The sequence below is a fragment of the Pseudorca crassidens genome, chromosome 10, assembly GCF_039906515.1.
Source record: "Pseudorca crassidens isolate mPseCra1 chromosome 10, mPseCra1.hap1, whole genome shotgun sequence".
Taxonomy (NCBI): Eukaryota; Metazoa; Chordata; class Mammalia; order Artiodactyla; family Delphinidae; genus Pseudorca; species Pseudorca crassidens.
The window spans coordinates 77,291,045-77,318,254 of record NC_090305.1 but is presented as its reverse complement, the minus strand read 5'-3'; the positions used below and the strand labels follow the sequence as shown (position 1 = coordinate 77,318,254).

The following is a 27,210-nucleotide window of genomic DNA, read 5'->3' as shown; positions in this document are numbered from 1 at the left end:
GAAAAATATGTAAAGAGATATCCTGAAAAACTTCAAAGATATACAGAAAGAATTCTATAGACATATAGGCTAAAAAGTAGTAGCCCATGTACAAAGGGGAAATAGTAGACTTGCATCAGATATCTCATGGTAACATTAGATGATAAAAGGCAACAGAGCAATGTGTGTAAAATTCTGAGGAAAGTTTATACACAGCCAAGACTACAGTCAGTACAAGGTTAAAGACAGAAACTCATTAGCCTTAAGGGCTCAGAGAACACCCCCATGAGTCTTTCTGAGGGGGAAAAAAGATTGATGATACATCTAGCCAAATAAAAGATAGCTTAAAATGACGTACTCAAAAATGAATATGCTGTGATAAAATACCAGTGAGAATTAAATCCAGTTCAACATAGAATTAAGACACATCAACATCATGAACTATGCAGAAAGCCAATGTTATACATCTTAACAATGTGTAAATAAAAATATAAAACAGTTAGTGGAGGGCTTCCCTGGTGGCGCAGTGGTTGAGGGTCCGCCTGCCGATGCAGGGGACACGGGTTCGTGCCCTGTCCGGGAAGATCTCGCATGCCGCGGAGCGGCTGGGCCCGTGAGCCATGGCCGCTGAGCCTGTGTGTCCAGAGCCTGTGCTCCGCAACGGGAGAGGCCACAACAGTGAGAGGCCACAACAGTGAGAGGCCCGTGTACCGCAAAAAAAAAAAAAAAAAACAGTTAGTGGAGAAGCAAGTTGGAACAAAGTAAAATGTATTCTCAGCATCCTCATTTTTCAGACTAGAGAGTCTATAAATGCTGACTAAGTTTGATACTAAAAACTAATTACCTCAAACTTTCCACATTTTAAAAATTGAGTATTACTAGAAATTACAGCTCTTCTTACCTGAAGTTATACAACAGCATTAGATGACTTTTCTGAGGTTAAATTCAAGTAATTAAAATTTTGTTAAAATTAAACATATAGGACTCTGGCCATTACAGAATAACAAGGACCACATTTAACCTCCTATGATAATCAGCTAGAAAACTGGACAATATATAGGAAATAATCATTTGCAGACATTGGAAAATAGGCAACACAGATTGGGATCCCTGAGAGAGGGGAAACAAACAAGGTGATCCCTACAATTGTTATGGTTTTCTGCCTGAAGCAATTTTAAGACCATGAGCAGGGACGGGATAACCAAACACAGGTTGATGGCTTTGCTGAAACACACATCAGAGATTGAGGAGGATGAAATGCCTGGAAACTGTGGGTGGAGCTCCAGAAAGAATGAAGTTACACAATAAAAGGGCTCTAGAAATCTGCATAAACGTTACCTTGAGTCTTTGCTAAGTGCAAAGTTGTGCAAGAATAGAGTGAAACTCCACAAGACAGAATGATGAATGACTGAGCTGTGAAGGCAGAACAACTGCCAGACCTCACATAGGATTGATAGGTGTTCTAGCTTCAATGTGCCGGAGTAGGGAGTCCACAGTGATCACCTGGGCAATTCCATGGACACCCAGAGGAGTCATGATTTAGTAATAGGGCTGATCTATGCCTAGAGTTAAGTCTACTATACACTAATCCTCACAAAGCTTAAAATGAGGACTCAGTGAGCTCAAACTGATAGAAAAATACATGTCTTTCAATACAAAGTTCAAAATTCTTTAAAAGAAGACAACATAGTCCAGACATTCAACTATATAATATACACAATGTGCAGCACCCAACCAAAAATGACTAGTATAAGAATCAGAAGAATGTGACCCATAATCAGGAGAAAACTAAGTCGATAGAAACAAACACGGAAATGACAGAGATTATGGAACTCACAGACAAGGATAAGTTAAAAGTTAAACAGTTACTATAGCAATATACTCATATTTTATAGAAAACATAACTATAATGAGGAGAGAAATCAAACATATAAAGAGTCAAAGGAACTTTTAGAGATAAAAAGTACAATATCTGAAATAAAAATTTTATTAGATTTGACCTTGCAGAAGAAAATACAGTTAATCTTGAAAACATAACAATACAGTACGAAGTAAATGAAGCTCCTTTTAGTAGTTAACCCCCTGTTGCTATAATAATATTTTATAACATAAATTAAAACTTTCTTTATTAAAATTACTTGTTAAAATTACTGCTGTGTTTTCTATTTCCTGGCTGGATCCTGACTGGTACAGCAAGGCTGCTGAATACAAAGTCAGTACACAAAAATCAATTGTTTCTAAATACAGACAACGAACAATTGGAAACTGGAATTTTAAAAACAATATATAATAAAAAATTGAAATCATAAAGGGCTAGAACAACTGGGTATTAGTATGGGAAAAATGAAACTTTGTCATTAACTTACACTAGACATAAAAATTACTCAAATTGGATCATAGACTTAATCGTAAAAGCTAAAATGATAATACTTTCAGGAGAAAACATAGGAAGAAATCTTCACACAAACAGGGTGTACACAAAGATTTTCTTTCAAAGGAGATAAAAGGCAATAAAGCAAAAAATCTAGCAAATTGAACTTTATAAAAATTAAAAACTTTTGCTATTCTGAAGTCAAGATTTTAAAATGAGAAAGGCAGCCACAGACAGGGAGAAAATACTTGCAATGCATATACATATGATTAATACATTTGACAAGGGACTAGTATCCTGAATTTATAGAATATCTTCCTTTACCACTCAACAGTGTTAAGATAAATAAACCAATTTTAAAAATGAATAAAATATTTGAAAATACATTTCAAGGAAGAAGGTATATGGATGACCAATAAGCACTTGAAAAGCTCAGTATCTTCGTGTATATACAAAGATAAAAGAAATAACATGTAGAAATACTAGGACAAAACAGGATCATATTCTACATGTCAGTTCTAACTTTTTTACTGTAATAATCATGGAGCAGCACAGAGAAGTGCATTTTATATATATATATATATATATATACCATATATATATATGGTATATAGTATATATATTTAGCAACAAAATGAACCCATGTGTAACCACTGCCCAGAGGAAGACTAGCAGATCACCAGCACCCCAAATACCAGAAGTCCCCATTGTATCCATAGCAATCACAATCTTCTCATTCCTCATCCATTTTAATTCACTCCCTATGTCAATTTTAACTACTATGATTATTTCCCTGATTTATTTTATGAATTAACCTTCTATGCTAGCGAACCTAAACAATATCATCTAATTTTGCCTGCTTTTTGGACCTTACATAATGGACTCATATTGTAGGTATACTTATTTTTCTTGCTTCCTTTTTTTTTTTTTGCTTAATATTATGTGTGTAAAGATTAATTCAGATCATTCCCCATGACTATGATTTGTTTATTTTCTTTTAGTATGGTATTCCATTGTATAAACATATCACAACTTATTTATTGACCCTACCATTGATGAATATTTGAGTTGTTGCCTATTTCTGGCTCTTACAAATGAGCTCTTATAAACATTCTCATATATGTATCCTGCTATATATATGCATGAATTTCTTTAGGAAGTATTCCTAGGAATGGAATTTTTGAATCATAAGAATATGTATATTTTTTAACTTTGTTACAGAACGCCAAACTATTTTTCTGATGTGGTTGCACTAATTTACATTCTCAACATCAGTGTATAAGAGTTCCAGTTGCTCCATATCCCCTCTAACACTTTATATTATCAGGCTCTTCCATTGTAGCCAATCTGATTTCATTTCCCTGATTGCTAACTAAAAAGCTGGGCACCTTTTTATGTTTAGCAGCCATGTTGATATTCTCTTTTGGGAAGCCTTTTTAAAGTACCCATATTTGTATTAGAATGTCTGTCGTTTTCTTGTTGGTTATTTCTGAGTGGTGGGAAATTGAATAATTTGTTTTTTTATTTCCTTTTTGGCTATTGTATTAACTATTTAAATAATGAAATAATAAAAAATTTAAAATAATAGAAACACATACAAACTTGCTTTAGTCTACATGGTATTTCATTGTATAGACATATCTTAAACTATTTAACAAATCTTCTAATGCTGGAAATAAAGATTATTTCCAATTAAAAAGTATTATAAACAACAATGCAATCAACAGTCTTGCACAAACACAGTGTTGGAGGAGAGTTGGAGGAGAGGGGCAATGGGTGTTGAATGGTGGGGAGCATGGCATTGATGAGAACCCAGAACAAATTGTTTTCTTCTTCCCTACCATGAACATGCTTTCCTGAAAGTCATGTCTGTATGCTGGCTCAGGTACATGAGGGAACAGGTAAGAAAGGATCAAGACAAAAGAAGAAAAAAGATGATCAAAGATTGAAGGGAGTCTGGTTTTGTTTCCATTTTTTTAAATTACAGAAATATTCAAACAGAGATATTGAAAGATCATAAGGAATACACACAGAGCAATCACTAAGCCCAACAATTGTTAACTTCTTGCAATATTTGCTTCATATTTGCCTTTTTACCAGAGCCATTTTAAATTAAGCAGCAGGCATCCTGACACTTCACCCTTCAGTGTTTCGACCTATATCTCCTACAAATAAAGACTTTCTCCTATGTACGCTCCTCATACAAACAATACAGCATTATCGCCAAGAAAAATAAACCATAATCTAGTGGTATATATTACCCAGACCATGGTTTTTGAGCAGAGCAAATTGTTCATGAATTAGGTGGGAGTGGGGATGCAGGGAAGAAGCCTTAAAAGAAGAGGAGTATCTTTGTTCCCTCACCTCTCCCCACCTCTAACCACAATCTAGAGGCACGGGAGGTAAGCAGCTATTAAGATCCAAGTTTTTATTCCTATTTTTTAAAGATTTTTTTCTGAGAAGCAAAGAAATATACACTCATTATAGAAAATGCAGACAGTACAGTGAAAAGCTATCCACAAAACCATCCCTTTTTCTTTTTAAGAATCTCACAGAGACTGAGGCAAACAAGTGAACGTTCGTGGGAAAAACCTTGTCCTCGGCCTAAATCCTACTGGTGTTTGGTTCTTCCCCTTGCTTTTCTGTAGGTGGAGTCACTGGGCATGGCTGGATCCCACCCCAGACTCAGCCACATTTTAGTCCTGTAGTTTGTAACCTGGAAATCTGCCTACCTGCTAGAAGAAATTTGGAATGAAGGCTCTGTGTCCAGCTGCCAAAGCCAGACCTTATTATATACACTTCACAACTCTGCCTACTTAAAAAAACATTCTTTTTCCGCCCACAGATGGAAGCTCCAGATGAACTGTCTTGCCGGCTTCTCCCCACTGGAATATTCAGAGAGCTCTCAGACCTCTCCAGGAAGGAGAAACACAACTTCCTGGTAGGAACACTGTGCTGAAGATTGAAGTTAGAGCTTGAAACAAACAACTTTCAGATCACTCAGAGTCAGGCAGCCGGCATGTGCCAGGACTTGCTCAGCAGCTGGTGTCCAAGGGCGCAGCCTTCCTTCTCTTTCTGGCATGTGGGAGGATTTGCCAGCTAGTTAGACCACAGCTAGGGTTTCAAAGGGTAACTCTAGACTTTTCCACAGGGAGGAAAAACGCCACTCCTCCTTACCACTTCTCCATCATCTCCATCATCCTGAGTCAGAGTTCTCACCTCTCCAACTCCCGCCCTTTCCCCTCCCCACCCCGCTATCTAACAGCCACCTGCTCTTCGCTCATTACCAGTTCTGCGCAACTGGCCTCAGAGTACAGAGCCAGGAGAGCAACGCCTTCTTGCAAACGCTCCTTCAGGTCTAGAGGCCTTCCAGTCCCCACGATGTTTTCTAACTTTTTCTCTAAAGTGAAACTCAGAACACTGAGGGGTAAAAATGCACGTCTCTGAAGAACAGTCCCCTTTCTTGCCCTGGGACTCCCCCAGGGTGGGCTGTGGTCCAGATCTTCTCTACGTAAGTAGCCTGTTGCTGCTTTTGTTAACTGGTTTCTAGAACACTGCTTCACTTTTGCATACATCTGGTGTCTTCCAGGATACTGGTTCCAGCCTCAATTGTAATGTCTGCAGTTTGGACTTTAGCATGATGACCTAAATCCTAGTAATAGCAATTACAGTCACAATGATGTTAATAACAGCCCTTTCTATGTGTAAGTCTATAAAGTTTTCAATGGCACTCTGGTACTGGAGCCAGACAGATGAGCGAAAGTGGAGATGATGTTAGTGTAAAAACGTTGTAACTTTCAGCTGGCAATACAACTTGTTTGTACTGTATATATATATGTAAAATTGTAAATAATTTAGACCAAAATTAATCTGACTTCCTCACCCCTCCCTCACCATTAGTGGGAATAGTGGCACGGGCTGGGGGAGTGAAGAGTGAAAACTTAATATGCAATCTTGCTTAAAACTGAATCTAATCTAAAAATTAAACAATATCTTTAGTTCAATCTCTCTTCCTAAAAATGCCCAGACTCTCAGAGGCTCCTCTCCCCTGTCTCTCTCCCTAAGTAGGTATGCAGGTATCTTGCACACTAGATACCTAGATGTGAGTTTTACAGGATATCAGGAGGTACATGAAACTCAGGGCTTGGGGCACTGGGTACAACATACCCAGATGAATTCTGGGTCCATCCAAGATAACATCCTTGTCCAAATGCCTCAGTGGCATGGACAGTATCCCCACTTCCGTCAGTTAAGGCCTTATTTATGTGACATAACTGCCTTCTTCCCTCCCTGAAGCCAAGAGTGAGGAAATTTATAACATCCTGTTTCTGTTGCTCTTTTTCTTTATTTACCCCTTTATCTTTCTACAATTTGCAAGAAAAGGGATGGGCTATTGGCCTTTTACTACCCCTACATCCTCATACCCTAGAGCCAGCCTAGCTACCTGAGTAGCAGGTTATACCTGCTCTGCAGCATGCGACAACACTATAAACTGGATCCTCCATGCTTACCCCCATCCTCAATACTCCAAAAGAAGCCATAAAAATTTTAAATATTATTGCAAGGAAATTATCCAACTTGCAAGTTGCCTTGCTGTCTAATTTGCCCTTGTATCTCAGAATCTAAGGATTATCTTCTTTTTTGTCTCTGATTTTTTTCCTTGACAAATCCTAATCTTCCTCTCCATTCCTACACTCCACCCCAAGAAGATGCCAGCCTGGGGCCAATAAGAGCAAAGATCAGATTCCCAGAAAGACAGAAGAAAAAAGCACAGCAACAGTTTCTAATAAGTAACTCCTTTATATCAAGCAACCCTTTCACTGAGTTACACTGAGGTTTAAATAAGATATTGCATGTAAATTGCTTAGGAAAAACACTTAGTCAATGGATATGCAATAAAATATAGTTATTGTTATTTGTCACTCATTGTGCCATCTAACCACTGAAACGTGTGAGGCAGTTTGACCAGGTGGTATTCTCCATTTTACAAATTAGAAACATGAAGCTCAAAGGCACTGCTATTTTCTGTCGGTCAAATGAAAACTAAGCAGTGGGGACAAATTAGGGTTCAGAGTTTGTGACCTCTTCTCCTGTACTCAGTTCTAATCTTCCTTTCTTAATCAAGCTGCACCTCTTATATGTAACTTTCTAGAACTCTTAGACCAAAGGTCAGCAAGCTTTTTCTGTTAAGGGTCAGATAATAAATATTTCAGGTATTGCAAGCCCAAAGGACTCTGTCACAAATATTCACCTCTGCTACTGTAGCACAAAAGCAGCCATGGGAAGTACATGGACAAATTGCTGTGGCTGTGTTCCAATAAAACTTTATTTAGAAAAACAAGCAGTGGGCCAGATTTCACCCAAGGGCTATAGATGGCTGACCTCTACTTCAAATCAATACCAAATGCTTGGTACATAGTGAGGGATCCAAAATGAGTTCAGAAAGATAAATGAATAAAAGAATGATCTGTCCTACTTTGAATTCTTTTAACCCTACAAGGTTCTACTATCTAATCTAATAGTAAATTTCATGTTCTTGTATTATTCAATATAATTTCATATGTCTCTTCTTTTTCCATGTATAAAATAATATTGAATATGCATCTTGTTACTTTCCAGTCAGATAGGCCTGGAATTAAGACCTAACTTTTCCATTTGGGCAAGTTAATTTACCTTGAACTTCTGTTACCTCATTTGCAAAATGGGGATAAGGATGCTTATTTAACAGTAGTCTGAGGTTCAGAAATTATGTAGGCACAGTGCCAAGTGAATGGTAGATAGGGATTAGACTACAGTCCTGCAGACAGGGACTTCTTTTATCCAAACTTTCCTATTTTTAGTCTTCCTCATCGCTTTTTAAGTGGATGGGAATTGGGAAGGGTGGTGATTCCGGTCTGGCATGTGAGGGAAGGAGGCTACAGACTGGGAGGCAGGCCACGTGCTCAGGTGGCTTGGATGCTGCTTCCTATTTCTAGCTGTGGCTAACGTCTGAGGTTTTGCAGAGAGCCAGGAAAAGGTCCCCACTCTCGGCTTGAGCTCATTGCTCAAAGCAGCTGTTCCAGGAGCTATCCATAGTAACATGTTCAAGACCTACATTTGAAATGCACTGTTGAAGATCTTAACACTTCACTGTCTAGGTTAGACTCTTCAATTGACATACATGAGAAAGCTTCACACTTTCTTCATGGTGAAGAAAAACCTGAAGTGGGGATATGACCAGTCAAAGAAGGAAGAAGTCCCCACAGTAGTCGAAAGACCAGGAAGATCCTGGGGGTTGGAAGACATGAATAAACAATCCTAGCACTGCTTCTCACTTGCTGTTTGACCTAGAGCAAGACGAACCCATCCTTTCCTCTGGACCTCAATATTTTCCAAATCTCAGTAATTTATTTCCCATCTTCATAATTCTTATCATGTCCATGTATCCCCATACTATTACTTTTTCTATACTTCAACTAAATCAACTAATTTATTTTAGCCTTATCCTTCACAATAATACCTATTATATAATATCATGGGTACACTAATTATATTTTTCCTATTGCACATTATAATAAATACACACATATCTATTGAAATATCAATTGTAACTATCATAATAAAAATGTTCTCTTTTCCCAATCTTTCCCTTTACAGTCTAGACAGGTTTTCCTTTTCAAGGAAAACCTGCTTTTTACCCAAGCGAGACTGGTTCTTTTTTTTTAATATTTATTTATATTTTTGGCTGCTTTGGGTCTTAGTTGCAGCACACAGGATCTTTCGTTGCAGTGCACGGGCTTCTCTGTCTAGTTGCGGTGTGTGGGCTCCAGGGCACATGGGCTCTGAAGCTGCAGCTCGCGGGCTCTCTAGTTGTGGTGTGTGGGCTAAGTTGCCCCGCGGCATGTGGGAGCTCAGTTGCCCCGCGGCATGTGGGAGCTTAGTTCCCCGACCAGGGATTGAACTGGTGTCCCCTGCATTGCAAGATGGATTCTTAACTACTGGACCACCAGGGAAGTCCCAAGACTTGCTCTTGAACAAGAGAGAGGCCCTGCCCCTTCTGCCCCCAAAATTCCTTGATGAAGAACCTGGCCTCTGAAGAGGGGTCATGGAGTGGCAACGAGCTTTATCTTGAGGGAAATGAACTACATGTTTCTATAAGAGATGGACTGTGCCAAAATACCATACAATGGAATTAACATCACTATTTTTGTATTTAGTAGGTCAAGGCTATCTTATTTGAGTGTAGGTCACATAAACAAATGCATCTATTACACCAATTTTATTTTCCTTCCAGAGTGGTCATTTTTGGGATTTAGTGACCACATGTACATTTTATTTCACATAAAACCATTTGTGTGAGTTAGAAACACCTGCGTAAGTAGTATTCTCTCTTAAAATTAGTCTCATTAGTTTTAGTTTTCCAGGATTAATATACCCACAGGCCACACAAAGCTAATTTAAGTAGTATATTTTCATTCTCTTATGCAGCTGATTGATTTTCTATCACTTTCTCCAATTAGGAACTTGAAACTTTTATCTTAGAATCATTATTCAAATCATAACATTTATTAAAAGGGTTGGGAAATTTTTGCCTTTTGTTTATTCATCATAAGTAATGGTGGAAATGGACAACTTAAATAAAGGAAATTGTTCCACTTTTCCAGTTTTGGTATTTTTTGCAAACTTTCAACTATATCCTAACATGGAAAAGAAACTAAAGAATATTAAGACCGGTCCCTATAATTCAGTTAGGAAACATATATACATTTAGCTGAAGCCGAGTAAGTATTGCTCAGGTTAATACTACTAACTTCCTGTAGAATAAGGCAATCAGTCATGGTGAATTAAAATTGTAGACCATCAACTGCAGTGGTCCAGTTGGTTAACAGCCACTACTAATTTTCAGTTAATAAGACTAAAGTGTGGTCCAGTGCAAAAGACTGAGCAGGTAGCTGTAGGCTGCTTAAGCATTTCACCTGAACCAGGTGAGCTCTTTGTAGGTGTCCAGAGCTTGCGACTTTTGAGCTCTCGTGTAAAGTGCATGCCAGTGTGAGATGCAGTGCAGATACTAGGGAGCTGGAGAGAACATCATCTGTCTTAGGGGCATCCCTTTGCAACCTGAAGTACTGACCACCAGGTAGGGCTCTGGGACAAGAGCAGCAGAAAGCACTTCTCACTCACTGGGAGGTCTAAGGTCTCCAAGGGCTGGGTTTGCTTTGTTAGGGTTGTTTTTCTTTGAGTTGTTCTTGTTGGCTGCCTTAATGAAGTGGGTAGGAGAAGACTGAAAAGCCAGGATGTTGAGCTGGGGATGCAAAATATTATTATTATTCCTAAATAGCATCCCTTTCATTAGACTCAGTTCACTCTGCTGGGATGCAGTTAGGAGTCAAACTTGAGTTTGAGTCTGCCACTTACTAGCTGAGTGAATTTGTAAAAGTTATTTACTCTTTCTGAAACTCAATTTGCTCATGTGGAAAATTATGATAATGGTATCAACCATCCCTTAAAGCTGCTATGGAAAGTAAATGCAATAATGCACATAAAGTGCTTAACACAGTGCCTGGCATGATATAAGGATTCTGAATGGGGTAGCTATCATGTTATGTTGTTTTCCACATATGCACAGGCCACCATCCTGACCTGGGATGGTACATTCCCATGCTTTCTCCTAATTTGTCTGGACCCTCTCAGAAACCACAGACACACACATCTCCCATTTGGCCCAGAATGCTCATAAAAGCCTGCCGATCTTGTTATTACACACCTTTACGTTTTTCCCTACCAACCTCTGTTATCCCTATTCATGGGGCCAACAGTGTGCTTATTTATACATTTCACCAGCATCGTTGAGCATCTGGATGGGCCAGACATTGGGATAAACCAGAGGCGAGCAAAGCAGACAGGACCCTTAATCTTTGAAAGTTACCGTCCAGCAGGAGCCACAGAACAGTCAACAGCAATAACAACTGACACAAGAAATACCAGTTGCCATGGGAACACATAGTAGGGCCATCTATCCTCATCTTGGGTGGTATGGGTGGGGAGTCAGGGGAACCTAGCTTTGCTTTCTTCCACAGCAAAGTCTTGTACCCCAAATCCAGCCAGCTATCACCAAAGTACAAGTCTCTGGTTACCAAAGGGGCCAGGTAGCAAATGGATGATATGCCAGTAACAGGGTATTACATGTGTAGTTGGCAGCACCCACTCAGATACAAATCACAGGGTCTTAATATGGTTGTGTACGAAAAGTCGATCTATGGGCAAATACATTCTCGATTTTACAACTCAAACTCAAGTACTCATGGAAATGCCCTGGGTGACAGTGTGATTTCTAGTACATCATTTTAAAAATTTTTTAGACTTTTAAGCCAGCATTTCTGCAAATAACATGAGATAGAAACATTTTTTTGTCAGTCAGTATCCCCATACCACTTGCTGAACGATCAGCTCATCTCTTGCCCATTCGTTTCAAATGCCAACTTTCTCATATGCAAAGTTTCCTTTTATTTATGAGTATATTTCCAGGTTCTCTGTCTTGATCCATTTGTCAATGCCATACTCTTCCAATTGCTATAGTTCTATAATGTTTTGATACATAGTAGGGCAAGGGCTGTCTTTGTTCTCTAAATTTTTCTTGGATGTTTGAAATCCATATTAAATGTCTTTACAAAGAAGCTGAGTCTGAAAATCTACTGGTTTACATATCTCAATGTCAAACTCTAATTTGTGGCCTATGCACTGCTTTTCATTATCTATCATGTCCAACACTGTCATGTCATCTCAGATTCTCTTTGTTTATACAATAAAAACAGGGTAGTAGAAATACTATGGCTTGAGTAACTGCAGGATCTAGATTTGAAACTAGGCCCTGCCATTTGCCAGCTGTATGACCTGGGGGACAGCATTTACTCTTCCTAAACCTCAGTTTCTACATTTATAACATGGAGATAAGAACAACCGGTCTCATAAGGTATTGTGAGGATTCTATAGGAGAAAGCAATAAAGATTTTATCAAAGCTCCTGTGCCACACTCACAGAGATACTAGAAGCTATGGATGTGAAAAATAGGCTGTGATTTTTTTAAATGCTACATAGTGTTCAGTATCATTATTGGAGAAATTGGCTTGAATATTTCACAGCTGAATAAAAGCTTGTCCTGGAATTGGGAGTCTATATATCCTTTGGTTTTCAGGCAATGGAAATTTTGATGGCCTCATCTTATGCTGTGGCTTCTACTTTTAAGATGTTTGAGTGGTAAGCCACATGTCCAAATCTTTGGCTTTTAGCCACAAGCCACAAAGGAAACTCCAAATTTCAATAAGTGTATCTGCCAAACTCAAATGGGCCGTGGTTCTACCTGGGGTGTCTTGTGAGACTGAGGAAACAAACAATGCAACACGTGGACAGGATAAACCAAAGGGGCCAGTGTCTGCATCCCAAGAAAATTACCTTATGAAATGATTATCAGGAAACCAATCATCTTGGCCTGTAAATAACTCCATGTACAGTAACGTGGTTGTCACTTCATATTTGCTACTTCTCAACTGGAAGAAAAGGAAAAATGGAAAAGTGTGAGATAAGTCCATAAGTATCTCTTAAGAGACTACTGCAAATTTAATTAACTGAGCAATCGAGTCAGACTTCTTTAAATTTAGATCTGAAATACGAGGGGTTCCTTCAGAGCTTTATTCTTGTTGGAATGGGGCAGTGCTGGCAGGAGGAGAAAAAACAAAACAACATAAAATGTTCCACTAAATTTTAGCTCAGTAATGTTTCATCATTAAGAAAGGATTAAAAGGAAGAATTGTTTTGTCCCTTATAATCACTAGAGTACACTAGAAAAACTGTACCCCAGTTGGTCTATATTTCTCCGAGAAATAGGACAGGGCCCAGTAAACAATTTCACTACATTAAATAAACATCATGATCCCTACTAAGTGTAAAGCACTAGGCATTGTAGGAAATTAAATGGTGCCTAAAAGGTGGCCCCTAGCGTCCAAGATCCCAAAGTCTAGGGGAAGATACAGGTGTGCAGGTGTATGTGGATCACAAGGTCCACACGGCTGAGTCCCCATGGTAGAGGCAAAGGTCCCATGGGGAGGAGAGGACAGAGGATGGGGAGAGGATCTTCAATCATCAGGCTGCATTACAGAGGTGGTAGGAACACTGAATCAAAGGGGTCCTCACACAAGATGCACCCTTCTGCCACCTCCTGCTCTACACAGAAGCAGGTGGGGCCAGCCATGCCCACTGACAGACAGTGGGTTGGGGAGGTCTGTCTTCCCTTCTCCATCAGGCAGCAGGTTGGGTATGTGGACTTGGAGTTGGCTCTGCAGGTCCAGGTCATCTCCCCTGCCTCCCTTCCTTCCTGCCTCCTTCCTCTCCTTTATACTTCCCTTCCTCCTTCTCTTTCTCGCTCTTTTCCTTCCTTTTTCCTTCCTTCCATCCCTCCTTTCCTATTCTCCTTCCTTCCCCCCAGTCTTCCCTTCCTCCTTCCCTTTCTACCTTCTTTCCTTCCTCATCCCTCTCTCCCTTTCTTCCTCCCTTCTTGTTCTCTCTTGCTCTGAGGTCCAAATACCCACTCACTCTCTGTGTCTGTCTGGCTCTCTCTTCAACATATCCAACAAACATACCGTGCAATAAACATGCCACACAATAAAAACCATTCTCAATACTTCTATCTGGGGAAGTGGGCATATGTGGTCTAATTAGATTTTTGCCTATACTGTCTTTTCAATACAGCTTTCACTGCAGTCTTGTCCTGAGGGGGGAGGGATTTTCAAGGAACTGCATTAAATACAGCGATGCAGTACTTTGTTTCCCCCATAGCTAGCTAGCTGTGTTTGTCTGCTCCTTTGCGGGGGGAAGGCTAAAGGAGGTGGGGAGGGGCACCAAACCCCTGTCAGGAGAATTTCACACAGGCTGATACGACATGCGAGCATGTCTTAGGGGAGCTGAGATTTGAGCCAGGCTTTGGACACAGCACAAACCATTTTCTATTTGGGGAAGAGCAGACCTGAAGTTAACCCAAGGAAGGCTCATCTCTTCACTCCATCTCTGCCCTCCTGGAGCAGCCAGACCTTTAAATCTAGGTCATCTTGAATTAATCCCTGTGCTGCTTGAAATCATCCTGTAAGTTCCTCATCTTTGAGCCCTGGACTAATGTCAGGTTAGAGGACTCAGAAGCAGTGTCAGGAACACATTTATTCCCAGAGGATTTGGGCCAATACTGCCATAGTGATACTAGAAATTATGACAAAATCTGACTGTCTCACAAAGAGGCACCTATCATCTCTTTGTGAAATCTATTGTCGGGAAATTTATAAGTTGAATATTTTGAGCATCCACTTTAAGCATCTTTGTGATATCTGTGTCAGTCTGGTACCTCTAGGAAATGGTATATTTCTTTAGGAGTTATGATCATAGTTTGGGACAGCTGGCAAGAAGTGTGACTGCCAGCTTGTTGATAGCACTGAGCAGCTGAGATTGTGCTCATCAAGGAGGAGGCGAGCACATACAGTGTTCTAAGTGTGTGCTGGGCACTGGGTGCCTCATGTGTCATCCTTACAAAGTCCCTGTGAGTTAGGCACAATTGGTATTTTCCCTTGACAGGCCAGGAATCAGGGGACAGAGAGGGGAAGTACCTTGTGCCTTAGAGCACTCAGTCAACTGGAGTAAGGCAGAACGTCTGGTCCATGAGGACAGAGATCTTTGGTTTTTTTCCCCTGCTATATCCCAAGCTTCTGCACAGTGCCTGGCACATAGTAAATGTTCAGTAAATACTTTATGAATGAAGGAAGACTGCAATATAAACCCAGCAGTCTGGCTCTAGACTCTGTGCCCTTGGTATGGAACGGGGTCAGAATATGCCATCCCCAGATATGCCACTTTGGCATAAGAGTTATTTTGAACTGAAAGTGATTGAGAAACAGCAGATGCAAGAAAAGCTCTCTGCCCTCCCCCTTTCTGTCTAAAAGCTGGGTATAAATGTCCTTTTGTGAAGGTGAGTCCACTCCCCTCTCCCACACCAGGAAGAGGAGACAACTTTTATTACTGGAGGCAGCATTTACTTGATTCTGCATGAACAAATATTACTGAAATCTTACCTTCCATTAGTTTCTCCCATATATTTACTTTCCCACAACTTACTGTCCCTAGAAGCCCAAACTCTTTTCCTTCGTCTTGTCGCCTCTCCACAAATTTATGGCTCTTTGTTAAAATAGTATATAAGCTCTTAGGCCCAACTGTTTCTCTGGGTTTTCATGTCTTTTTCTATGAGACCCTTACATATACACACAAAATGTTAACATCAAATACAAATTATATAAATTTTATCCTGTTCATCTACTTTTGTCAGTTGAATTTACATAGCCCTGATATTGAACCTAAGAGGGTTTTCCTCCCCGTAGGACACGATGTCATTTCTCTCTTCTCTATCCTTGCTGTGTTTCCCCATCTTTTCCCTAGACTGCAGTTCTGAAACTTTAGCCTATATCAGCATCACCTGGAGGGCTTCTTTCAGCAGACTGCTGAGCCTCACCCCAGAGTTTCTGACCAGTAGGTCTAGGATGGGGATTGAAAATATACACTTTTAACAAGATTCCTGGAGCTGCTGAGGCTGCTGGTCTGGAGACCACACTTTGAGAACCCCTGCCGCAGGCCAAAAATCCCTTTTAAGCTCTACAATTTTTTTTTTTCTTTGCGGTACGCGGGCCTCTCACTGTTGTGGCCTCTCCCGTTGCGGAGCACAGGCTCCGGACGCGCAGGCTCAGCGGCCATGGCTCACGGGCCCAGCCGCTCCGCGGCATGTGGGATCTTCCCGGACCGGGGCACGAACCCGTGTCCCCTGCATCGGCAGGCGGACTCTCAACCACTGTGCCACCAGGGAAGCCCAGCTCTACATTTTTATACAAACATCCTTTCCCTTTATCTACCAGAAGAGGGAAAGCTTATCCTGTTCACAATGCTGAGGGAAAGAAAGCATAAATGAAAATTTCCTTCTCCATTTCAGCAGAAGCATACTCCGGAGCAGAAGGAGATATTGCCAGAGTAACAGAGAAGACCCATAATTTATAATTAGAGAACCTGGATTCGAGTCCTGCCTCTTAGTCAAGTCAGTTGACCTTTCTGCTCCTCATTCTGTAAAAAGGAGCATGTGGATAATCCCTGCCTTTCCTACATCCCCGGGCAGTTGCGAGAATTAAGGGGTAAAACAAGGAGAGCACTTTGTAGACTCTAAAGGACTGTAGAACCAGTGCGTGTTATTATGTAGTCAGCTCATAAAACCATAATGTTGGTTTTGAAACTAGAATTAACTCTGGTGGGTGATGGGTGAGTTCAGAAAGAAGCGTGGGCTCTCTTTATATACCGTACAGCTAAAACAAAAGGACACCGTGAGATGTTTCCACGTAGAACATGAAAATTAAAGCTATATGCTTCCAGATGAAATATACTTCATTATCACAGGCCAAACATAAAATAAACAGGGCAGAAATACAGCTACCCATCCCCATAAAGAACCGGGAGGAGATTTAGTGAACAATTCCTGAGTAACTTTAAATGCCTCTTCTATCTCTTTACTGCAGAGTCAAGAAGGGCAGAAAATTATGACATACTAATTATTATGATGGATGGGGAGCCAGTCCCTAACATTAGCTACACTGCTGAAGCAAAGAGGAGCTCCACAGCTCACATACTTCAATAGGCGAGACTCTCTAGATGATAATGGGCAATACAGATTAACAACATTATGTTAAAACAGGATAATTATTCTTTTTCATTTCCTAGTTCCTTCCCATGAACCTGGTCCTGCCTTACATTTTTCTGTTTCTTGTTTCTAAGGTGCTGTGTATATCAGGCAGGCTCCTCTCCTGCTAATTAAAGGTGATGTCGTGCTTGCTTTTCCTGAGGTCACCAACAGCAGGGGGCCAGGGACAAAAGATTGATGAAACTACTGCAAGGGAACCGCCCCTTCCGAAAGCAAGATGAGGTCATGGGAGGATCAGGGATACAAAGCAAAAAAGCTCTGCAAAAATGAATTCTGCTTTTCTTTCTTTTTTTTTTAAGTGCTTTTTGAGAATTTTAACAATGCATTCAGCAAGCTGGTGTGGATGAGCTTAGAATTAAGAGGTGGGCATTTTTTTTTTTACTTTGTTTGGAGATAAATTCCAGACAACATCACATAATTAAGCAGCCATTTAGCGATAAGGTCATAAATCCATTCACTCATTCATTCATTCATTTATTCATTCAGGTAGTCAGTCAGTTAGTCGTAACCAGTATCTATTAAGCACCTGCCATGTAACTGGCACTGAGGGACACCAGGGGACACAATAGTATAGGGGACGATATAGACATGAGCCCTACTATTCCCAAGGAGGAGATAAAACAAAACCAGACAAATATGCAGAATGGCTACGACTTGTGTAAAGCGCCGTGCAGGAAAGAAACAAAGGGCTGAGACACAGGCTGACAGAGGGGGCTACTTTAGGTAGAGCACTCACAGAAGTGGGGGATTAACTGACATGAGAAGGACCAAAATGAGCTATGAATTCAAAGGAGACGGATCTCAGCAAGGGAGAAGCATGTGCAAGGTACACAGGCACGGGGCAAGCTAACTTGAGGACCTGAGGTAGAAGAAGCTGACGCTGAGTGAGCAACAAGAGGAGCAGCGGCAGCTGCTGAGACACACGGGAACCAATTCTGCCAAGACCTTGTGGGGCCTTCCAGGAGCACGTGGGAGGTATGACACTTAGTCTACACATAACAGGAACACGTGGGAGGGTTTCGCCTGAGGAGTGATGTGACGTTTTCTCTGAGCTGTGCTGAACGGTGAAAGGGTATGCAGTGGAAGCGGAGAGCCACTAGGAGGCAGTAGTTCAAGTAAGAGATGGTGGTGGTGCTGGTGGTGAAAATGGAGGGAGCCAGGAAGACTGAAGGGAAATTTGGAGACGGGCTTGATGGGACGTGCTGATGGACCGGGTAGAGGTGGGCGTCAGAGGACCTGAAGCTCTCCGGCTTCACTGATGGCGTGGAGGGCAGCACCTTTTACTGAGCTTGGCTAGAAACAGATTTGTGGGGAAGAAAATCAAATTCCAGGGTGGACATCTCTCATTGCTTTTGGAGTTTGAAGGAACTGTCAGTGTTCTGACAGCATGTATACGTTCCCATAGCTCTTAGGCCACACTGATTCCACACGAAATCGTATACTGGGAAGCTGGAAATGTAGTTCGTTGGCCGGTCCTAGAAGAGCATCCTACACTGACTTATGAGGTGCCTCCACCAGCAACTCGTGGCGGCCGCGGTTCATAAAGATGTTACCACAATGGCGGCAGAGTGGTTTCAGCCCAACAGACTGGCAAAAACAGGAGAAACGTACATGCTAAACACTGAGCCATGTTTCCACCGTAGAAACTGCATTGATGACAATTTCTAATACTGTATCTCATGTTATAATTTACGATGTATTTTAAGACAGTGCCTCTAAAACTTTCGTATGCATACAAATTACCTTGGCATTCTGTTAAAACAAAGATTCTGATTTAGTAGGTCCAGGGTGGGGCCAGAAATTTTGAGAGATGCTGAGGCCAACAATCTGAAATGACATTTGAACTAGCAGGACTATAATGTACCTTATCTTTTTGCTTCTACACAGTCTTTAGGAAAGTTTAATCATCTTTATTGTACAGAAGAAATAACTAACCCTTAGAGAGTTTTAAAATATATCTTGTCTAAACAAGGAACAGTCAATAGGGCCTAGAATGTAAACCACAGTTCACCAATACTAGTTACAATTAGAAAAATCTGTGAGACTATGCAGGTTTAATCCTTATTTAATAAAATTGTCATTTGGCAAACAGGTAAAAGAAAGAACTATTTAAAACAGAAGTGATCAATATGTTTGCATGAGGATCAATTCAGGAAAAACAACGTTTGAGACTATTTAACAGATATCTTTGTGTGTGTATAATTTTATTCATTTTTTAATTGAGGTATAACTTACATACATTAAAGTGCATAAATCTGAAGTGTTCAGTTTTATTCATTTTGAACTGAGGCATAATTTATAGGCATTAAAATGCATGGATCTAACATGTAACCACCACCCAGAACAAGATATAGAGCATTTCCATCATCCCAGAAAGTTCCATCATGTCCATTTCTAGTCAGTTCTTTGATTTTTATCAACAGTGATAAATTTTGTCTGTTCTTGAACTTCATATAACTGAAATCGTATAGTATGTACAGTCACCTGGTATCCACAGGTTGTACATTGGCCGATTCAATGAACCACAGATAACATACAGTACTATTTTTATGATCTGTGGTTGACTGAATCTGCAGATGTGGAATCTGTGGATGGAGGACCAACTATGAGACTTTGAAAATCCACAGATTTTGGTACCCAGGGCTGGTCTTGGACCCAATCCCCCCTCAGATATCAAGGGATGACTGTACTTCTTTGTGCCAGCTTCTTTCACTCAATGTAATATTTTAAGGTTCATAACCTTAAAGTTTTTTTTAGGTTTTATCAAGAACTATCCCACCTCTCACTCTACAATATCTACAGTTTTCTTTCACCATGATTTCATGATTCTCCCACAATGAGAGGTTTCCCATTTCGGACTATAATTATAGAAATTACCCATCTAGCAACCACTGAGCATTTGATTGTAATAATAAAGTTTGGCCAAACTTTACTGTTGAGTAAAAAACACTTTTGAAACTAGTTTATTTTGTCTCTTGCTGACTGGCTTTGTGAGTTACTTAATTGCACATTCTGGATTTTCTCATACTGCCTCTTAACACTGAACCCTCTAAAACAAGAAATTTCCTCAAGCAAAAATGAACAGCAATAGCCCAACATCTTTAAGACAAAGAAGTATTATTCAGTATACTTACATTCAAACATGCAATTTTCCTCAGCCTGCTTTTTTTTATTATTATTTTTCTTGGCAGCAGGCCTAGCAGAGGTAGAAATTTTATTGAGCAACACACACACACACACACACACACACACAAAGCCAGAGTCAAAGATCCCAGCCTCCTGCCAGCTAACCTAGCTAACGGGTGCTCCTCTGTCAGCCATACCTGCCAATAGATAATGAAGCTCTTGATCAGCTTCTGACCACAGGGGCCCAAGTGGGATGGGTCATGCAGTTCAGTCCTCTCAGCAGCCTAGTTTTTGCATCTCTTGAGATGTAAGAGTTCCAGAAATTAGGTTGCAGACCATGCCTTTAAGGCTGAGAGCATTAAACTCTAATGCTCTAGTCAACACCTGCAACTTCTTTTCAGTAGAGCTGTCTAATCCATTTTACACACACACACACACACACACACACACGCACTCACAGTATGAGTGCTTAGTATATGTACGGAGTGGGCAAAGCCATCTGCATTTTGTCCCTCCCATGCATCTGAAATAACCCTTGACTTCTGTTGTGCTGGCCGCCAGCATCCACGTCAGGGCCTATCACTTTGCAGACTGGGTTTGAGAGAAATTTTTGTTTCGGCAGGAATTTGTTTGCATTTTACTTTTCATTTTTTGTCTCTGAGACTAGGTGGTAAAATCGTATTTCTCTGTGTACCATGTAAGGTTGGGGATAAACTGCTGTAGGAGCTAGTTCTGTAATACTGAAGGGTTTTAGGGAGTAGCAAATGTTAAACTGTCTCTTTGTAATTAGAAGGCTTGCCCTGAGAGGCACAAAATGATATGTCCAAGAGGATAAACATTTTGTCCTGTTTGTCTTGGTATTCCCAACACCTAGCCCAGGGCTGGGCAGAGAGTGATGCTCGATAAATATTTGTGGAATCAAGGGCATTTTGTATGCCAAAAATAAAGTAAAATAACATAGATGTTTAACAGAAGTGATAAGGCAGACATTCCTTTCACTAACAAAGTACAGAATAATTATGGAAGCAGGAAGACAACAAAAATATACTTTGGAAAAAAAATGTTTATATTAAGAAAATTTCTGTAAAGTGATCCTAATGCTTTGTAAGACCAAAAAAAACCCTATAATTTTTATGCTTTTTACCCAGCTTCAAATTTAAGCATTCATAGCACATGATTTCATTGTAGATAATTACTGAGTGACAATCACATACAGATTTATTCAGTACCAGTTAATGGAAAATGGCTCCCATAGACATCCACTAATATATTAGAACCACATTTAGGTATTAGATTTTTAATCAAGAAATGATCACCCTTCTCATGAATACTGATGTTGATGGCACAAGTGTCAAAGATGTGAAGAAATACTATTTTGAATAGTAAGTTGCATTTCTCACTACAAAAAAGTGATAGTTTTGTCTGCCACATTTTGATTAACTTTGCTTGATTTGGTCCTACGTTTTCTTACACGGCCATTGCACCAACTGAGGCGGAGACATGGTGGAGAAGGGAGAAGAGGGAAGCACAATTCCTCCTTTCTGTTTCTCCAAAACACAAACAAGCCCTTACCTGCTTCCAGGCCCTTGCATTTGCTTTTCCCTCTCCCTGAAATGTCCCATCCCCAGTACTTCATGGGACCAGCTCATTCTCATCTTTCAGGTTCTTGCTCTAGTGCTCTCTTCAGAGAGGTGCTCCCTGACCGCTCAGTTCACAGTGGCTGCCTTAGTGGCCCTCCACCTCATTGCATTCAGCTGTGCAGTTGTCTTGTCTATTATCTGTTGACTTGTTAACTATTTCCCTCATTCGAATGGAAGCTCTCTGAGGTCAGAAATTCTGTCTTATTCGCCACTGCATCCCCAGCTCCCAGCCAAGTGCCAGCACATGGTGGGCACTCAATAAAAACCTGAACAAGGAGGCTTCCCTGGTGGCGCAGTGGTTGGGAGTCCGCCTGCCGATGCAGGGGACGCGGGTTCGTGCCCCGGTCCGGGAGGATCCCACATGCCGTGGAGCGGCTAGGCCCGTGAGCCATGGCCGCTGAGCCTGCGCGTCCGGAGCCTGTGCTCCGCAATGGGAGAGGCCGCAACAGTGAGAGGCCCGAGTACCGCAAAAAAAAAAAAAAAAAGAAATCTGAAGAATGAATAAATGTATGAATCCACCACTTTTGTTTATAAAACACTTTAACTGCACACAACTTGAAGAATCAGCATAAAGCTGTTTCTAAACCCATCCTCCCAGAGCTTAGTGGAGACAGAAGGCAGTTAGTCGCAACCTTTCAGGTTCTTTGGCTATTTCTTGGCATTCCTGTGGTGCCAGGACAGTTATGGTAGAAAGCAGCTCAGACGACATGGGTTTGGCTCACATGAGAAACTTCGGTGGGAATCACACAGCTGCTTCTCTGCTGTTTCTGACAGAGTTCACGTAAGGTACTATGTCATAATTTATAGTAACTTCTAAGAGTCTGTAGTCAACTCTGTGGACACCTCAGAGGTTGGAAAACCAGGAGACGTGCTACAAAATGTTAAGGTGAGGTGCCTGTGATATGAGTCTTTTATTCAAAGTGCCTAGATTATCTAAATGCATTCATAATAGGTTTTTTAAGTTACATTAATTCTCACAGTAATTCATATTCATTATATAAAACTGAAAACAAAATCCCAAAGCATCAAGATATCCAAAGAAGATCATCATCACATGTCCAGTAGCGTAGTGTGACTCTGCAGTGAGATACCTAGATTCTAATACCTTTCTGGCCACTTACTGAATTTGTGACTAGGATAGATCACAAACGGCCACAAATTTTTCCCATTCCTGTATGCAAGCCCCCTTGCAATGTGACTATGCCACTCTTGCAGTCAAGAGGTGGAATCTATTTCCCCACCCGTCGGCCCAACATGGCTTATTTCATTTAACCAGTGGGATGTTATCAAACATGACACCAGCAGAAACTCGAAAAATGCTTGGGTATTTGGTTTTGGCCACTCTTGTGACTGGGAACTCCTCCACCACCGTGTGAACAAGCCTGGGTTAGCTTCCTGGAGGATAAGTGACCACATGGGGCGAGGCCCAGCTGTCCCATTGTCCCAGTGAAGGCCCAGAGATGGGAGAGAGGCCATCCTTGACCATTCAGCCCTGGCCAGGTTACTGAGTCCAGAAGAATTGCAGTCAAGCCACAGAATTATGGCAAATAGTAAATGTTTGCTGTTTTAAAACACTTTATTTCATTAGTTAGCAGAAGCTAACTACTACAATAATTCTGTGCAAATTGCTTAATCTCTTTAAGCCTTAGCTTCCTAATCTGTAGAATAAAGATAATAATAGCACATTTCCCATAGGCTTTGTTTCAAATACTAAATGAGTTAATGTGTAGAAAGGATTTAGTATCATTCCTCGCATATAGTTAAGTGCTGAATACATTTTTATTGTTTTCTTCCAAGCTTCTTAGAAACTCAAGAATGTGCGCTATGATTTTCTGTTCTGTTTTGTTGATATAATATTATACTACTTAATATTTATCCACAACATAAAACCATTGCCTCATTGTTTATTAATTAGGTTGTGTCCAACTTTAAAATTTGTAACCTCATCAGGGTCTCACAGAAGCACCCTCTCTGCCATACTGAAATGGAAGAGGGCTCTTCCAGGGCATTTGGGAACTTCCATGCAGCTTCTTCAAGGAGAAATAAGGAAAAGTCTTCCCATGGAGCAAACAGAAAAATTCTAGTTTATCCAATATAATAGTTTATTTTAAGCAATTGGGTTGAGGAAGGCAGGGAGATTCCCATGGCCTGAAAGTGATGCTCTGAGAAGACGTATGTTCTTTGTGGCAAAGAAGTCCCTTGTTGTTCCATATCACAAGTATTTGTTCTAAGACTAAGAAGCTCCTGTTCATGGCAACCCTGGAATGAAGGGGCTGTTTCCCAAATTACTGGAGACAGCTCTACAGATTGTTGGAAAGCTCCTTCCTGGGATGAGGTCTGTATCATCCCCCAGGCAGACTCTATACCTCTAGCAGCTGTCAGAACCCCTGACAGATGACAGATGCCTGCAGATCACTGTTGGTCAGTGGTGGTTCAGAGACTGAGTGGCTGGCATGAAAGGTCACAGCTACAGCATACCAGGTACACTAACTTCCTGTGGTGATTCTAATGACCCATGTTTTTAGAGGTCCTGTTGGAAGACCAGCTCCTCTGGTATAGGCTGCAATCTTACAGACTCCTAGAAAGTGCATTTCAGCTCCACAACCTCATAAAAGAGCTTCCTGAGGTTTGAAGCTGCAGGAAACAATCAGCTGTTGTCCAGAAAAGAAGAAAAGGTGAGGATCCCCACAAGGAATGGACAACTGTGTGCTTCATGACAAAGATCGAAAGAGCTGGGGATTATTTCTGGTGTGTGTCTCTATCCATAGGATTAAAGACAATAGGGGGAGACCTCCAAGATGGCAGAGGAGTGAGACATAGAGATCGCCTTCCTCCTCACAAATACATCAGAAGTACATCTACACGTGGAACAACTCCTACAGAACACCTACTGAACGCTGGCAGAAGACCTCAGACTTCCCAAAAGGCAAGAAACTCCCCACGTACCTGGGTAGGGCAAAAGAAAAAAGAATAAACAGAGACGAAAGAATAGGGACGGGACCTGCACCAGTGGGAGGGAGCCGTGAAGGAGGAAAGGTTTCCACACACTAGGAAGCCCCTTTGCGGGTGGAGACTGCGGGTGGCGGGGGGGGGGGGTGCTTTGGAGCCAAGGAGGAGAGCGCAGCAACAGGGGTGCAGAGGGCAAAGCAGAGAGATTCCCGCACAGAGGATCAGTGCCGACCGGCACTCACCAGCCCGAGAGGCTTGTCTGCTCACCCACCAGGGCGGGCGGGGGCTGGGAGCTGAGGCTCAGGCTTTGGAGGTCAGATCCCAGGGAGAGGACTGGGATTGGCTGCATGAACACAGCCTGAAGGGGGCTAGTGCACTACAGCTAGACGGGAGGGAGTCCAGGAAAAAGTCTGGACCTACCCAAGAGGCAAGAGACCATTGTTTCAGGGTGCGCGAGGAGAGGGGATTCAGAGCACCACCTAAACGAGCTCCAGAGACGGGCGTGAGTCGCGGCTATCAGTGTGGACACCAGAGATGGGCATGAGACGCTAAGGCTGCTGCTGCAGCCACCAAGAAGCCTGTGTGCGAGCACAGGTCACTCTCCACACCTCCCCTCCCGGGAGCCTGTGCAGCCCGCCACTGCCAGGGTCCCATGATCCAGGGACAACTTCCCCAGGAGAAAACATGGCGCGCCTCAGGCTGGTGCAATATCATGCTGGCCTCTTCCGCCACAGGCTCGCCCCGCACTCCATACCCCTCCCTCCCCCCCGGCCTGAGTAAGCCAGAGCCTCCCCCCCCCCAATCAGCTGCTACTTTAACCCCGTCCTGTCTGCGCGAAGAACAGATGCCCTGAGGCAACCTACACGAAGAGGCGGGGCCAAATCCAAAGCTGAATCCCAGGAGCTGTGCAAACAAAGAAGAGAAAGGGAAATCTCTCCCATCGGTCTCAGGAGCAGCAGATTATATCTCCATAATCAACTGGATGTACCTGCATCTCTGGAATACCTGAACAGACAACGAATCATCCCCAAATTGAGGCACTGGACTTTGAGAGCAATGATACATATATATATTTTTTCTTTTTGCTCTTTTTGTGAGTGTGTATGTGTATGCTTCTTTGTGTGATTTTGTCTGTATAGCCTTGCTTTTACCATTTGTCCTAGGGTTCTGTCTGTCCGCGTTTTGGTTTTTTTTAGTATAGTTTTTAGCACTTGTTATCATTGGCGGATTTGTTTTTTGGTTTGGTTGCTCTCTTCTTCCTTTCTTTTTTTAAAATTACTTTATAAAAATTTTTAATAATTATTTTTTATTTTAATAACTTTCTTTTATTTTTTCTTTCTTTCTTCCTTCCTTCCTCTCTCTCCCTCCCTCCCCCCCTCTCTCTCTCTCTCTCTCTCTCTCTCTCTCTCTCTCTCTCTCTTTCTTTCTTTCTTTCTTTTCTCCCTTTTCTTCTGAGCCGTGTGGCTGGTAGGGTCTTGGTGCTCTGGCCAGGTGTTAGGCCTGTGTCTCTGAGGTAGGAGAGCCAAGTTCAGGACATTGGTCCACCAGAGACCTCCCGGCTCCACGTAATGTCAAACAGCAAACGTTCTCCCAGAGATCTCCATCTCAATGCTAAGACTCAGCTCCACTCAATGACCAGCAAGCTACAGTGCTGAACACCCTATGCTAAACAACTAGCAAGACAGGAACACAACCCCAACCGTTAGAAGAGGGTCCCTAAAATCATAATAAGGTCAAAAACACCCCAAAACACCCCACCAGACACAATCCTGCCCACCAGAAAGACAAGATCCAGCCTCATCCTCCAGAACACAGGCACCAGTCCCCTCCACCAGGAAGCCTACAAAACCCACTGAACCAACCTCACCCACTGGGGGCAGACACCAAAAACAATGGGAACTACGAAGCTGCAGCCTGTGAAAAAGAGACGCCAAACACGGTAAGTTAAGCAAGGTGAGAAGACAGAAGAACACATAGCAGATGAGGGAGAAAGGTAAAAACCCACCAGACCTAACAAATGGAGAGGAAATGAGCAGTCTACCTGAAAAAGAATTCAGAGTAATGATAGTAAAGATGATCCAAAATCTTGGAAAGAGAATGGAGAAAATACAAGAAAAGTTTAACAAGGATCAAGAAGAACTGAAGAGCAAACAAACAATGATGAACAACACAACAAATGAAACGAAAAATTCTCTAGAAGGAATCAATAGCAGAATAACTGAGGCGGAAGAACACATAAGTGACCTGGAAGATAAAATAGTGGAAATAACTACTGCAGAGCAGGATAAAGAAAAAAGAATGAAAAGAATTGAGGACAGTCTCAGAGACCTCTGGGACAACATTAAATGCACCAACATTCGCATTATAGGGGTCCCAGAAGAAGAAGAGAAAAAGAAAGG

General features: G+C 41.5%; 1 long non-coding RNA gene across 1 annotated transcript in view; it reads right to left on the bottom strand.

Annotated features, from left to right (window-relative positions):
* Positions 1 to 12,777: 12,777 nt before the first annotated feature.
* Positions 12,778 to 27,210, bottom strand: part of LOC137232599 (uncharacterized) — a 237,501-nt gene continuing 223,068 nt past the window's right edge. Inside the window, exon 3 of the long non-coding RNA XR_010947091.1 lies at positions 12,778 to 12,873. This is a non-coding gene — a long non-coding RNA (uncharacterized lncRNA). The remainder of the gene's footprint in view (positions 12,874 to 27,210) is intronic.